Source organism: Varroa jacobsoni, unplaced genomic scaffold (genome assembly GCF_002532875.2).
Source record: "Varroa jacobsoni isolate VJ856 unplaced genomic scaffold, vjacob_1.0 scaffold_642, whole genome shotgun sequence".
In the NCBI taxonomy this organism is placed as follows: domain Eukaryota; kingdom Metazoa; phylum Arthropoda; class Arachnida; order Mesostigmata; family Varroidae; genus Varroa; species Varroa jacobsoni.
The window spans coordinates 47,982-65,164 of record NW_019213544.1 but is presented as its reverse complement, the minus strand read 5'-3'; the positions used below and the strand labels follow the sequence as shown (position 1 = coordinate 65,164).

The following is a 17,183-nucleotide window of genomic DNA, read 5'->3' as shown; positions in this document are numbered from 1 at the left end:
TGCCACTGTATCTTCTTTGGTTCGCTCGTAAGGCAGTACACAGGGTTTTAGATTGCGTATTAGTATCTTTTGACGCATTGACAACTAATGCACCGCTTACCATAGCCACTTATATTATAGTAAATATTTTGAGTTTTCTGGCCGGTGCTGCCGCTTTTAACAACATGAAACGATCCGTGAGTTTTCGCGTGGCGTATATTCGTAAGCTTAGTAGGCAAGCATATCTACGCCATCATCGGGACATGGATATTATGCTAACGGGCTTGAGAAGGTTAGGCTGCTGTTCAGATGAAGGCACCATAGCTACAAATATGTGACTGTTAACCTATTAAACAACAGTTGCCTTAAAATAACTTACATATTGTTTTTATATTTACACTTTAAGTTTAGTAAAAGGTACGTCCCACTGCATTAAGCCGTCTTCGCTTCAACCGTCTTCCGGTTATAACCCTCGTTGTTTACTTACGTAGCACTTCTGCATGACTTACAATACGGAGATAAACTAAAGTATTATATTCAACCAAATTTTTAAATAGCTATGGTAAAGTTAGCATAAAGTGCATTTTTTTTTAAATAAAATATACAAAAAACTATATCTAATATACAGTTGCCGTCGTAAAATGACATCTTACAATAGTACTAATTAGAGCCATTATCTGTTGCGGATTCGCCTCGATACCGAACAATAACCTGCTCGAACTTTTTACAATGAAAGTCTATAGGAGAATATCGTGCTGTTCTTAATAACAAAAAAAGCTGTGGCCAGGCCACGCCAGCTGCGAATCAAAAGATACTCGATCTTGTAATTTGGTCATGAATATAGAGTCTGCTGCTGCGAATTTAACAGGTTTATTCACTTTGGCACCACAGACAGCTTTTGGGTCACAGATCTCGCGCCAGTCACATGAAATTAGTAATGATTTCCCGAGGTGTAGTCTATAAACATTCACTAAGTTCTCATATAGAACAGCTTTCGTCTCGTTAGAGATAATAGTTGATAGCCTAGCAGGTAACGCATTTGCCTTGACACGTTGTGATCATGGCTCGAATCCGTGCACTTTGTTTCGTCCCAAGACCTAACCGTCTGATGGTATACCTAACGGCGATGCGGGACGTAAAACTCGAAACACAGAGATGGTTCGATGATACAAAACACAGTAGACAAAGTTCTTTTTTTACCTTTTTAATGAAATACAGCATCCTTTATTAAATAACCCCATTGTTTCAATTCCGTCACTATTAGTCGCCAATCTAGACTCATACAAGTAGTGGAACTGTGATTACTGAAAATTGAAGGCACGGCTTTACGGCACATGACTACCAGCATATTATGAACATCGAATCGTATCTCCTATTAGATGTTCGGTGAAAACTACTATCTGCTTTTAATGGCATAATTCTACCATCACCCCTTTTGACTTCCCTAGGCTAACTACGAAGGAATTGTTTTACTTGTGTATTGTTCAATAGTCTCGACATGATGGTTTTAGATTTGGTAACAGAATAGAAGACGAATATAGATTATTGTACCCTAACACGTACAACTCGTTTTACCTGAACTGTGATTAGCAACACATATTGCCCCCGCCATCTTTTCATATTATTCAAACTACACATTGTTACAATAAAGTAGCAAAACCCCAACAGAGCACCTGGCGCGTGCTATGCACAGTAAAAGATAACCTCATATTGTTTCCACAAGTACTTTACGCTTTGGTTCTGCAATTTGCCATTCTTCGATCAGCAAACAAATAATAATCGATTGTTTCCAAACTTACGCTTCGGGGTGGGTAAATCCGGTTCATCACTTTTGTTCCGTTGGTAGCGAAAATGACGAAGGGAAAATGGCGAAAAAAAGAAGCGAAAGAAAGGACGAGACTAATTAATCGAACAACAGGTGAGCTACGCGCAGAAATATTCATAGATGTAGATACATATTATCCCCCCTCCTTTGTGTAACCCCATTCTGCCCTCTTGTGCTATACGTAGTCACACATACACAAAATATTGGCAATATGAACTCTCATTAGATATCTGTAAGACGTACACCGCACGTGAATCTTACAAACGGACGGGTGCCTGTATAGACAATATATCGTAATAAAAATAATAATCGTAATTTACAAACGTACAATGATACGCCAAAGTTGTTTTACTATTATTACGGGTTGTGCTAATTTAGCATTAACAACAAGGCTTAAGAAAAAATATGTTTTTAAGAGATGGAGGCACCGCTTGACGATCGGATGCAACACCCAACGGATAAATGGGTTGTGAGAGTCGCTATGAAATCACCGCTATCCCTTTAACCTTAAATAACAACAGCGGCAACAAAAACAACAGTCTGATTATAATCGTTGTCAAGATCAGGTTCACCATGTTCAAGATGATTACGTTGCTGTTGCCGCTGCTGCACCTGCTGACCCCCCCCCTCCTCGAAGCCGTTTTTGCGTTCGATGTTGAAGGACGATTCGTCGATGTTGAATGGCGATGGCCCCGTGCTCTTCTGCGATATTCCGATACATTTTTGTGTCATCCCATCGTCGTCCTGTGCCTACCGCATAGTTGACGATTTAGCCTCTTTAGTGCCCTTCTACTATATCTACTATTATGTGTATATATAATAATAGTAATTATTGTTCTGGCTTGTGAATCCACAGTGAGAATGGGGGTGGCTTCAAGTGTGGTCGCCATAAAAGCAGCATGAGCAAGCGGGCGAACAATCCAGCGAATCTTTTCGAAATATAATTAATGAGAAAGCATTATGAAAGGCCAAAAGACGGTTTTGTGGTGTCGACGTTGACGTTTTTGTTGCCGTTAACGTCAAGCTGTTGTGCATATGATCCACGTAGACGGCATGTATTATGACTTAGGGTACATGGTATCGGAAAAAGTCTAGCAAGGATGTTACATCGAGATGTTAATACAGACTGAATACTATACATCCGTAGTCGAGTCCAGCTTCATGACAGCTGTAGGGGGTTGACTAATCCAGCCCTAACTCAGATCGAGTAGGTTCATTTTCATGAATAACAAGATATATTATAAATTTAGAGTTATATATTATAGTTGAGGTATTTGTATGCGATTGTGCGAATACACATCGACAGCTTACATGTTTACGTGTGTCATAGGTAGAAGTGCATACTCTTTAGGAGTTTATGAGTGCTACGACGAAGCGCTGTTGTAGAAACAAGAACAACAAGCGATTGATATTTCACATGGCCATATATCAATGACCGAAAAAAATCTGAGTCTGTTTAATAAAATAAATTGCTTACTGAAGTTTAGCGAGTCACTGCGAACGAATCACAGATGTATAATACCATATCATCTGTGTAATATACAGATATATATATATACGTACTTTGTAACTTGTCTATTTGTTTAGGTATCAGGCCTATGTTGTATATATGTTATGTATTAATTCGACATGTAGACCGGCTTTCAAATAGAAGCTGGGTAAAGGAGGCAAACGGGATGCATTTCCGGATTGGCTAATTTATCCAGTCCTGAACTGCATCAAGTATTTAGCTCGATAATGAGGCCAAATAGTCATATCAAAATTGCAATAATTGTTTTTGTTTGCTTATGCGAATATAAAGATTTAGAGGCTAAATTAGCGGAAAGAGGCTAGCGGTATAGTAGCTGGCGCAAATTTTCGAAAGTGAGATATCTGTCACGCGTCGCTCACTAATAATCACAGCTTTTGATTGTACGTTTTAGCTATCAGCTGTTGCCACAAGGTGAATGAACTTCTTCTTCTTCTTGAATTATCTTCTCGTGCTATGTGAGTAATAAAACACTGTTCATACGAGATGAGCGCTATTCCGACTAATCGGGCACAATAAAGTCTGCTTTCTAATTGTGTCAATCCAATTTTTGTCATGTCGTAGCTATTATGACGCACTACGCACGACAGGTGTGATTAAGTCAAGAAGCATAATTGCTATGTGGGCCCTTGTTAGATGTTTTAGTTCTTCTAAGCTAAATCTGTTAGTATCCTCAACGTTGTTGTAAATACGGAAAATGATGAACTAAATTGCCTCTATATAAATCAAACGTTTAAGCCTCTTTTAAGTATAATTCTTCTGTTTCATTAGAAACGATTTCTGGTCAAAATTTTATGAACGATCTGAAGCATAGAAGATGCCTTAGGAAAAAAATGGTTGAGATGCATTATTATGCGGAGACCATCGAATATAAGAGTACTTTGTTCCAACATAAACTAATGACAATTATGCAAATAGTCATCTCGTCTCAGTGTACCTATACTTTGACTGTTATATTTTTGCTATCGCCGTTAATCATTCCTTGGCTCCCAGCACGAAACGAACCGTGTGACTGTTTGGGTCAGAATCTAGACCATGACGTGTCTCTAAGATTACCACGTTAATACGTTACCTACTAGACCATCACGGGGACATTGTGTTCGCGTTTAAATGCTGCGAAATGCTTGCGCTCACGCGCGTTTCAGACTAAAAGTTCAACTCCGGTTTTAGGATTGCACAATAGATCAGAAACAACTAAAGCTAGGTCACTAAAACAGGCTCGTTAAGGTTCTTTCAGCTCGTTAAGATTTCAAGGAAGTTTTTGCGTACCTATATGTTCGCTGGAGATTCGTTTTAAGCATCCTTAGCGGTTATGGTATTAATATGAACCGCTTGATTGTACTTAATGTGAAGTCTACTTATGTAAGTGTACTTGATGCAAAGGCCAGCTATTTTTGCCAGCACTGTTATCTACCTAGAAGGCGTTGTACGTTAATAATGCGTCTTTTTATGACGAATTTCTCATATACCCAATAGATGGTTGCAATGATGTATGAACGGCATATGCGACCATCAAGTGATTGCGACCTTTAGTAATAACAAATATGGTTTGTGTTGAATTGTCTATTGAAACGACAATTGATTGAAGAGTCACCACACCACCGCAGGGCACAAGTCTATTTTTAGTAGCGATGACCACTTTGACCTACATGTTTTTAAATGTGGGTACTTCATGTTTGCTGTTTCATTCTACAAATATCTCGGCGCTTCATATGCTCCACAGTGAGAATACGAGCTTAACATAAAACAGATTAAACATTATCGTGCTGTCAGCAACAATGTTGGAAATATATGGTTGAACGTTTCCTGTGATTATCACGTTTACACAAAAAAAAAATATAATCTTGCAATATTTTTGGTTTAAGGCTATGCCTGTCATTTACGCCAAATAAAGTACAGGTGTTAACATCGACCGATCACAGGCACTCGTATATCATTATCGAACATTGGGCTTCGTATATATATATAGTGGCTAACGCAGGGGAACACACGAATAGAAGTGCAAAACTTTATTGTTTTTACAAAGCCTATTGTCATTATTATAACCATGTTAGTCAAAGTCAATTAATCATTTCTAAATGTTTTCCTGTACACGTGCGCAATCTTCAAGAGATATTTGAAGTCCCATCTCCGAGTTACATTACAGTAAAAATGTACGTTTGAAGAAGCTAAAGGCGACGATAACGTTCTCGTATCGTAATCTTGATCAGATCACCAAACAGGCATGGAATACTGGAAATGATCTTATTGCCTTACCACTCCGATCAATTAGCACTACACCTAAACCGAAATAAGCTACAGCTCGTCTGCTTACGAGCAGCTGTCTTCCACTACTCCTCTACGGTTATTTTACCAACCTATTTAAATATGAACAAATTCGATTTATATTGTACCCAATTCAAAACCCATACTTTTATAGTCATCTGTTTACTATTCTTCTGAGCCTCTATTGCACTGATATTATTGTCCGATTTAAATTAACTAGTTACATTAATTATATTTTCCCGTACTATCTACGACTCCTCGTTACTTTCGAACTATTGTTCTGTTATCCTGTCTCAGCAACTGGTTACTCTCCCATACTTATCCGTTTACCTGCGTGGCGACCTCGTTACTTGGCTCCAATTAATTCATTTGCCCATATTATGCTATAGCGACTCATCTGTAATATCCTGTTAATTAAATAACTAACTGACTAAAAAAATTGCAGATAAAATTTCTACACGAATTTCACTCAGTTTTTGCAAGTAAAGCCAGTCTTTACTTGTGCGTACCTATTTAATCTAGTCTGAAGTGCAAGCGTATATTAAATACTGAGTTATTATCACTCCTTCAAACTGATCATAGGTAATAGCGCTCTCTCGTTAAAATGCCTCTGTAATCCTTCGCGCATACCGCATCTCCTCATTGAGATCAACCGGTTTTCTAAGTATTTCGTTTTTGCAAAAAAAAACACAATTTTCTCCATCAAGTTTATTTGTATGCTCTGGAGCTTAAAAACACTATTTGTAAACACTTTCTTTTAATGTAAACCCTTCAGAAATTCGCCACGCGTATCGAATGGACAGTCCAAAAAAGACTTCAAATGTTGGCCATTAAACGCCTTAAGAAAGGACGACCCTGTGCCTTTAAAAAGGCATATTCCAACTGCCAACATCTAACTCGCAACAAACCAATGCCAGATTGGCACACAAACAAAAAGACGTTAAAATGACCAAAGGGTTACAAGATCGCTATTCGCGTTAACTGGAAATTTCAGCACACGTATACGTCTCAGTTTCATGGGCTATACTAGGGAAAGAAGTTCTAACTTCGCGAACGGTGTCTTACATAACATCATAACAAGATGTAAGCAAATTCATTCCAACCACTTTCCGTAAAAAAAGTTTTCCCAGCTCGCGTGTTGAACTTTGCCCTGCCAAGCAATTGACACTCCTAAAACCTTTTATTACAAAAAGGATTCTTCTGTGGTACAACAGTTCTCAGATTTTTTTGTCCCTCTTAGCCTATTACTGATTCTCTTATTGATGCTAGAAACATTTCTTTACCAAAGCATTTTATTGCTTAAAAATGAAAGCTAAGTTCAGTAACTATATGTTTTAGAAAGCATTTAATCATGACCTTCTTTTTCTCTGCTATAATTACTTCTACTATTTCATTTCTGTAGTAATTTCATATGGATGTCATTGCATGCGTGTTTTACTCGCGCATGAAGCTCCCCAGTTCTCGTTTTGCTAGTCTTGGTTAAGAAACTAACAGGCAATATTCAAACCTTCACCGGCGACAACCAGCGAACGCTCACCAACTTTGGACGACGTGGTGCGATTTAAATCAAACATCATTCATATTTGATTAAGCTGCTTGGTACAGGCTTACTCGACATCAGTCAATAATTTATTAGACGGATGATCGTTCTACTTTCATCAATACGATACCAATACAATTTTCACATTTGCTACCACTACTACAAATCCCTCTAGCATTATGGCACAAAAAACCCTCCACTGATATCAACAACATTTTTATGCCAGCACCAAACGTAAGCTGGGATTTTCAGCCTTCGGATTTACCTTTAGCCGCCTATTCGCCAGGCACCTCGTATATGTTGTGTCACCCAGCGTTCTTTCAAACCGTTGTTTCCCTTTTCGTCTTCCTCGATTCAACCGGTCGTGTAGATATCACTCAGTAAGCCCTCACAAAGCTACAGACATCCAATTATCGGTGATATCCGTCCACTAGGATGAGAAGCATCTGGAATGACTTCAAAGGGAACTTTTTCTCTGTGGTATGAACAACTTGGTTACTTTGATGATCGCTCGAGGCGCGACCTGTGGCCCGGACGCTACTGTTTGTCGGAACGTCGCCGCGATCGCTAATCTACAACGATGATGATATTGATCATGATTTTAATGATGATCTTGATGGCGGTATTTGTTCAGTGCATCGAATAAACGCGGTTTGACGCCATTATTATCATGTTAGCAACGTCCTGGAGGTAACCAACACTTTCATCCCCGAATAACTTATGGCTGGTTCATGATTGCAATCTAAGGTCGATGGGTTTTTCGCGCGGTCGTCGTTGCTTCACCGTGTCATTGATAATCTTTTCATTTACACAAAACGCCGTTATTACTGTAAGACGAAGGTAGAAGTACGGCATAGTGACAATCGTTGCGTGTTTTTAAAGTATTTTCATAATACGTTTTTGCTAGATAACGTCGTTGCTGTTTTTGTTTTTATTTGTTCCTTGCTCACATGTAATCATTAGTGAACAATAAACAACACGTAACGAGCTCACAAAGATCCAGACAACACGACAGTTACTTCGTGCGCATGTTAATGTGTGGGGGCTCAAAAAAACCGTAGAAGCGAGAGTGTGCGTGACCTCTGAGTAAAATGGAATGGAGTAAATGGAAACCCGAAATAATATAATTGAATAAATTAAGTTAGGATAGGTGAATTAACAATGGCGGCAGCACATGATAGTAACCGCAGTGGCAGTCGTTGTGAATTTCACCACCAGACAAGTGATGTCCCTATAATTTATACATTTACTTGTGTTAGTACACAACGGTCAGGCTTAAGTGGTTGACAAATATTAACATCTAAAGTTCTCGACTTATACCTCGTTTATTGATCCACATACGATATACGTCTCAGTACACACTATCATGGACAATGGCCTAAAAGGCTGCATGGCCAAACGTAGTTGAACTACCGTGGCACGCAGAGCATCATGGCCTAACATATTGCGTAAGGCGGATCTCGCTCCTGACGCCATCATCCGCCAGCATTTGTATCGTTATTATCTAATTAAGTCATATATATTCATGCACAAAAAAGATTTTATTATCAGAGCATTGTTCTTTTTTTAATTTTAGTTAAGAGAATGACTTTGTCAACACACAACAATGTTTGACTTGAGTATGACGATGGTGCTCATTGGATATAGTCATTGCTAAACAATAACGGTACCTAACAACCGGGTCTGTTTAGCAGTCACGCCGGAGGATCAAGAAAACGAAAAATTAGTTAATAACTTTAACACGTAAGGCGAATTAAAGCCTTACAAGATTATAGACAAGTTGCTGGGCACTGAACTGAAACAAGAAGCCAATGGCGTGCTTGAAGATTTTGCCGCCTTCGTTTTTATAAGTAAGTATTATTATCAAGAACGGGAATCGTTTGAAACTAGCAAATATAAAATAAGATCATTGTAGATTATAATATAGAACCGTAATACTGAACAAGAGTCCATGTTAGTCGTAAATTCTTAGCACGATTCGCGTACGGGTAAACAATAAAACAGCCTCAAACAAAAACAGCCATAAATTATATAGTTATTAATGTATAATAGAACTTTTCAAGAGAACTTTTTGACTCTTCTTGATTGTGTCTAGATACCGATTTTCTATGTATCGTCGTATTGCTTTTAACTACAATACAGCGTCTATCGATCCACTATGGCTTTGCGTTAGACAACTTCAACAGTCTGATCCGGATACACCGATCAACGCTAATCTGAAGGTATCGTTTTCTTATAGAGACAATCCGGTTTGCCGAAATAGCGAATGTTGGTACAAAATCTGTAGTTGCCCATGCCTTTAATCTAAAACAGTATTTAATAGTAAGCGACATAAATAAAATACGAAATAATAACTTAATTAGTGTTGATACTCCAATGAGCACTAAAAAAAGCGCGTTTATTAGTCACCAGAATCGTGTGAGATTTGAAAGTCACTGGCTGTATTGATTACGACTTTATGACACATAATAGTAACAATAAACGGTGTAGTACAATTTCTCTATCGTTAGTAGGACTTAGAGCGGCTGCCTTTGGTCTCATTCCGCCAGACATTTGGCTGTTTTGCGGCACATAAGACTTTTTTACAACTAAGAATTATCTAGCTTCTAGACAATGATCGACCTTTAACTACGTAGGATGTCATTTAACGCAACAGTAATTACATGAGTCCTAAATCGGAGACCATAGACATGTCTGATATTTCTTTGGATGTTAACAATGTCAGCTTGTAAAGACTTCGCTCAAAAGGATACTACAATCTTCATCATTATAAAACTCCTAAACGTAGCTAGTAGTTGCAGTGTCTTAAGGTTTGAAAAAAAACTCAATGCTACTGACGCTCGATAATTATCAATTAAATGACCGAAACTGACAAAAGCAGATCAGTTTCATATTGTACCACTGTTGTCACATGACAGCATAGGACGGATAAAATGCAGACCCAAACTACTGCGCTTATATATGTGATATACGTATAAATCATCCGTGTAGTTGATTTCTAAATAGGTAACACATGCAACATGAGCATCTGGCATGTCGAATGAAGTCGCATATCGAGCTTGATTCGGCGACATGAGGAAATTCGAGGTGCCCACCTTTACGGAAAACATATTCATATCACTAATAATAACAGGTGATCCAGTCTTTAAAAGCTATGAGTAATCTTCAACAGTAAGATCTTTGTTGACCCAGACAGTTTACTAGGAAACAACGTATACGGTCAATACCATCTTTGCCTGTGCTGTTCTAGGTAACATCACGCCGGCTACCACGAACTAAGTTCAACGGGAGAATTTATCTATGAAATCCTGTGATATGAATTAGAACGTACACTGTGAGTCGACGTAGTCACAGTTGTTTGTGTTAATCCGTCAATCGTATTCGTATATTTAATCCCTGAAAAAGTACGACAGGCGAATGTATTTAAGCCCTCAGCCGTTAGTCGTTTATTGCTTTCCCAGCTCAGCATTCCCGATAATCTGGTCAAGCCATATTTTTGCTATCGTCTTCTGCTGGTGTAGTTCGTACTGTCGTAGAGTTGTTGTTGAGATGTAGCAATCGATCGGGTAGCGATATTCAATGCAACAAACAGCTAATAAGAATTTGAACATTTTGAGAATTTGAAAATGAACTGTATTAAAACATTGAGAAATCAGATTATTATGTAAGTCGCACGGAATTACGGAATTGTACAACTTCCAACAAGCCGCTTGCACCGTAGCCAAATTTATATATATATGCGTGTGCGATTTAAACATTGGAAATATATTTCTGTTTATGACGAGCATTGTCGGTGCTAGAATTTACTAATATTACGCTCTTTGGTTTTAAGTTGCTGCGTATCTTCGTCAAATTTCAGGTTCACATATTTTTTGCCATCTTTAGGAACAAGAAAAATAGTGTTAATGAGACTCGATCGGCTTGTATTCATTGTTTTTGCTTGTTATGATGTCCATACAATTACGTATGTCATGTATTAAGCGCAAAACGTCTAACGGAACCATTGATATCGCTGGGAATCACAACTTTGGTTCCCATAGTAAGAGAATCCAGCTGCGTAGAGGCACACAAACGTCTATGTTGCACTGTATTTGTCAAAGATTATTTCTGTCTTCCCGGGTATTTTCATGGGAGAAACTGCTTCACCAGATCAGTACTTCAGACTCATTCACTGCAGCTCATTTTGGCCAATTTCCGGATATTTAAAAGCTTCAAGTCAACGATACTGTCTTGATATCAAGAACTTTTAATTATTGGTAAGCCATAGAAGACGACAAGCAAGCCCTTATTGATTCGCGTCACTTCAAGCTGACTCAGATGCAGCTTTCGCTAATGGGTGGCAAGCAAATATTGTGATCAGGTCTTCATGTCATATTATTAATATATGGAGTCTTGTTTGTACGAAAACGCGTGATTGGGGAGCATGTCTTTGAAAGTGCTTTCTGAGTTCATTATCCTCTGTGGCACCATTCCCGTGGAGTGCTAATGGTGTGCCCCTTGCTCTATGCAATTCGCATATAAATGACATTATGCCGTCTTCTCCGTGAAGATCGGTACAGCCCTTTCTAATCGGTCCAAACGTAATAACAATCATAACCTAAAAATCTCGTCATCATTATTTCCACTGTATATATTTCTAAATCGTCAGTATATATGTACATATGCATGTAGGGCTGTTATAAGCAAGTCGAGCAAGTTCTGAAACCTTTGAACGACGAGCGGGTAGCAGATGACATTTGGTCGATAGCTACTTCAGTCTTCTAAGAACTTGTGACAGAAAACTGGTGGAGTTTACTCCAGGAAATGTGTTCAAACCTCCTTTAGTTTCCAAAAATCAACGCTCACAAGCGACATTTCTGCTCTCTGAAAGCCACAAGGCTGTAAATAATTATTAAAAATAACATTACAAATATGACATTAAGCGAGGAGGCCTTAAGCGAAAGCATAATACGTGAACGGTGCAAAGTTTTAATAACTTATAATAATGATAATAATAATAATTCCTGCATTGAACCTTGCTTCAGTTCGCTTAGCCTCCAAATTCATATGATTACGGGGCTTTCCATGCTTTAAAGGGGGCAACTGTTGGGAAAGCATGTCTCACTATCGATTTGTTTCAAAAAACCATACAGAAATTACACGCGAGTGGTAAATAAATGATTATCCAGAAGCTTCCAGGGCGCTAGGTCAAGTCCGTAAACGAGAGTAGCTCTAACATAAACTAAGGTCATTCATATTCAAGGACAAACAGTTCAGAAGTTAATCAATTCCAAAGCCCGCCATGTTCGCTTGTAACAGCCTAATAAGTAAAAAAAAAGTATATATATATATATATATATACATTTTTTCCATTAGGCAAGTGCCAGATGCGTCAGTCTATCTGAAAAGCCTCCAGAGTCGGGTGTGCAACGTCAAACACTTTACGTTTACGTCAAAGATTTTGTTCGTTTATTTTGGACGCAAGACTAAAATGGATACAGGTGTTAATCGACGATCAAACTGGACTGGGATTAGCAACATGTGACGAAGATTCTATACCTCATTATATTATGACCTCGTTATTTTCTAACTAGCTCATGTTATCAACTCCAACATAAATGCAAAAATAGTATTTGCCTTGTGTCTTTGTGACGATACGCGCACACGTTCTATTTTTTTAAAAAATAAATATATTTCAAAAATAGTTCAAAGAATCTAATAATCGGAAAATGAGTATAGATATTTGAAATATCCCAAGTTGATCAGTAATCGCATAAAACCGCATCGAGATATGTGCGTGCTTTTGCGTGTCTTTATGTCCATATGCACCTAGATATAATGTTGTATTTAAGGTACTTGGGTAACGTAAGTGAGTGGCTCGGGTATAAGGAACTATATAACCTTAATAATAATTTGATATACATATATAAGAGAAGCAGATTTACTTTCTGTGCGTCTATATTGGTTTATACAGGTTTCTCGTATTAACCTAAATGAGTTTTGTCATCTAACAGTGCCCGGATTCATTTGTGTTGTCTGGCGTTATGGACTCTATTTGAACTGGCGCTTGGCGTAGCCGTTGGGCAGTATTTTCGCAATCCCTAACGCTGCTTTACATTCAGCTGACAGACAACAAGTACACATTATATATGTACGCATAATATTCCTTACTCACACTTTAGTATGTGTAGTATATGTCTAGTTGACGGGATCTGTGGCGTCTGGAAAAAAAGTTAGTGTGTATACACAACAGAAGTAGTATACAGAATCTTTATTGTGGTGCCACCATCTTTTGTTATAACTAGTTTCTTGTTTTCTCCCCATGGCTTTCCCCATCCACTCTTCCTTCTTGTCGCAACCCATCCGGGGCATAAGAGGGGGGTGGTGGGGGGGGGGTAATGACGGTAGTGGTGTTTTCATTGTTATTGTTTCTGATTATGGTTTGTCTAGCACTAGTGAAGTTGGCGACGATAGCAGTTATATTTGCTCGTCGATCCAAGCAAACGCTGCTGTAGATGTTGTTCAGTCGGCGACGTGCGAATAAGCACAAACACAATAACGATATTAGTAATGGTGGTTGTAGCATCGCGTACAGAAAATCTCGCAGGACATCAGTTCAACTGTTGCCCGGTAGCGTCCGCCAACGTCACTCAACCACTACTAATATCAGTGCTGCTATATCGACGACGACCAAGCCAGCGCTGTTGCCGTTGTCCGCAAATAGCGGCTATATGAATAACGCCGTCAGCTACGAAACGTTGACATTTGCTTGCCACTGTTGCCCCCTTTTTTCTACTTTCGTTGTTGCACGTCTAAGGCTATCAAAGCTAAACAATGACGCGCTGTTCCAGCCACTGCTTCCAGCCGCCAAACGTCTTTGCTCATTGGGCGCGAATAAATAACAGTAGCAGAAGCAGCAGCGTTATGGTCGTTGCCGCTGTCGCCACTCAAAACTGCCGCAATGCAATGGCGCCTGGGACTGTTGGTGACGACGAGGATACCGCTTTGACTCCCACTATTGCTATGCACGTAATAGAAGATGGCTAAAAAAACAAACGGTGAAAAATGACAACAGCGTGCGCCATAAGATCAAAATACGACAGTGAAATACGCACAGAGACAGTCACAGCCGGTCGAATCGAAGCCCTCATTCGACAACCAGCAAACCAATGTTGATGTAAATAAAAGCGACAGCTCACGATATATTGCCCACAAAGCACGAACGCATACACAGCGAAGGACCCGGTGACACGTATACGACGAGACGTCAAAGCTCGGCCGCGCGGGGACGCTTCTAACGAATTCAAGTACTACGAAGCTGTAGTACTTTACATGCACTCTCGAAGGGCAAGACACACACACACACGACAGTCATATCAGCAGAGGCCCCATCAGCATCATCAAAAGAGGATACGGATGAATAAAAGCTTGCTTGATTTCTAAGTGGCAGTGAATAATTGCAAAAGCAGCTGACTGGCCACGGCTATGACGCCATCGTAGGGAAGGAGGCGGGTGAGAGGGGCTCGCGTAACGTAACAACTTCGGCTACAGCTGCAAGGATAATAGTAGAAAAATTATAGCGAGATAAAATATTGCCATCGTATTGTATTGTATTATATTACATAACATACCACACTGCCGTTGCCGCGAAACACAACAACAACAACAACGCAGAAATCTCCGTGTGACATACGGACGGTACAGTATAGTCGCGAGCGGAGGAGCGATGTTTCAGAATTACGGTAGAACTCAATAGGTTCGCAATATGTATGCATACGAGCGTAAGCGGTTCTGATGTGTCTTTCGCCTTCATATGCATGTAGGAGAACCATTGATCTTTAGAGTAGGTAGATACTATTAGAGATTACAGGTCACCAATCTTGATTGTTTTCTGCAGACTTGATGACTCACTATATTCAGTGGTCATGCTTGCACGTAATGATATGAAAATTGTGATGCAAAAATTTCAGACGCATCGACTAGCCGGAACGTGGGTGATGGCTACGGCGGAACGTTCGAAAAAAATGATCATTACAATACAATATTTTGACATACGTACGATGTGAATTTATCAGATTAGCATTTTTACCATATAACGCGCGCCTGTAGCTCAGCTCTGTCTTTACGGGTAGAGTCTCCAGATGATGACAAACTTGGGGGGGCCGATGGTTGAAGCTGGTCGTACGCGGTCATATATTCTTTCATAGAATTCGTTTTTACGGGACGTTCGTATTATATATCTGCAGACATCGCATAAATATACAATATGTGCCTCTTTCTCCCGATGGGCATTTTCAGTTATGTCCATTACGCCCAGTCACATGCCATACAAATCACAATACGCCAAAGAGTTCAAAAGTGACACTGTTGTCAACTGCGAAAAATAATAATAATACTAAGAATAATCAATAAAAATTTAATTAACTTTACTCAATAGCAATAATCAATCATAATTAACATAATCAGGGTACGATGTACGCGGTCCCTATGTTATTGCCACTATCCGAAGGCCACGTATCTTGTACTATCTCATCCTACGGCCACTTATTTCACTTTGATTTAATACAGCGCCTCCTGCCCCTTATTTCCACGTTCCCTGTTTACTTTCAGAATTGGACTAAGAGATAGGTATGGTATATAGTGGCTCGTTCATTATATCGAGGTTCAGTCTTCGCATTAAATTCGTTTCTTGATCTACCCCACAACTTTCATAGATTAATGGCATCTGCGGAGGGAACGTGGCACTCACGATGACCAACATTCGGCTAACAGAGGTATGGCATTCAACAGAGGCACCATGCTCATTTGCTCAATACCCTACAATCTCAATTTATGCCACAGCCATCTCCGTCCTTAGAAAGCGCTAATCACTTTTACTTTCGTTTTTACATCGACTACCGCCTGTTGATCTTCACATATTGCCTAAAAGCACAAAAATGCGAGCGCTTAAATTTACGACAACTTTCTGCGCTTGTTAGCTCCGATTACCCCTTTCGAACCGTCCCGCCATTTTCTGAGTTTGCTACATCCGGATCTGGCCACCAATGAAAGCGACAGTGATCTTGACGGCAGACGACTGTGGTGGGCCCCTCACCTTGTACCAAATCGGACAGGCGTTGTTGAATAGGGTCTTCCGCCTTAGGTCCTACTCTTTGGTCGTCAACGAAAGCGAGCCACGTTGAAACTACAGTAGAACAGCATATGAATTCTTTCTTAAATCGGTTCATATTACTTCAAGGCCATGGGGCCTGCTGGCTTTCTCAATGTCTTAAACGTGCTCAGGTACTGTGATAAATGTGAAAAACTCTTTTTCTTTGTTTTTTTTTGGGAAATTTATGCGTGAGCGGAAAAATTTAGGTCACAAGGCGAAGGCATGTACTGTGAATACAAAACTGGCTAGTCAGGCTGAGCAATAGAAGTAACATTTTTGTTGCAGAAAATAGAAACTTTGAATTAATTTTATAATATCGTTTGTTATACAATAATTTATGGTCTTACATAAATAGCTCCACAAGATCTTACTATTCTGACAAGAGCCGCTTATTATTGGATCAAAGAAGCATCAATAAAACGCTTAGTTTTTTCGGCTAAAGGCAGGCCCGCACCTTGACTGGGACTGTCGCGTCTACATTCTTCTGCTCGTCTTCAAATTTCAGAATGTTCGTACTTTGAAGTACGTAACTTTTGGCCGTGCGTCAACGGAACATCAAAAAACAATTTTTAAGAACCAAATAAATCACTCACAAATTGATTCGACGGACGATAAGGCTTTTGAAAGCTAGGCCATGCGTCACAGCGAGTACGGACGAAAACGTGAATAAAGTAATTTATGCTGGAAAATTGTCAAATTACACCTTGATAACTCGCAAAGGCAGCAGATATCGCACACGAATATCTTTTATAAATTAAAAAGCTCAGAGCTTTTTTCCAAAGGGCAAAAACAGTTCCGTTATCAACTGCATTAAAATTACCTTAACACATTTGGAGCCGGATCTGAAGTCGTTATTATATGTAACGAGACGTGGGCGTAGGGGGTACGACCTGAGGATAAATTGTTTAAGTACCGC

At 39.4% G+C, this 17,183-nt stretch overlaps 1 long non-coding RNA gene across 1 annotated transcript in view; it reads right to left on the bottom strand.

Annotated features, from left to right (window-relative positions):
• The window catches only part of LOC111262290 (uncharacterized), a 44,646-nt gene that overhangs the window by 20,449 nt on the left and 7,014 nt on the right, over nucleotides 1–17,183 (bottom strand). The gene's annotated exons all lie outside the window — the stretch shown is intronic.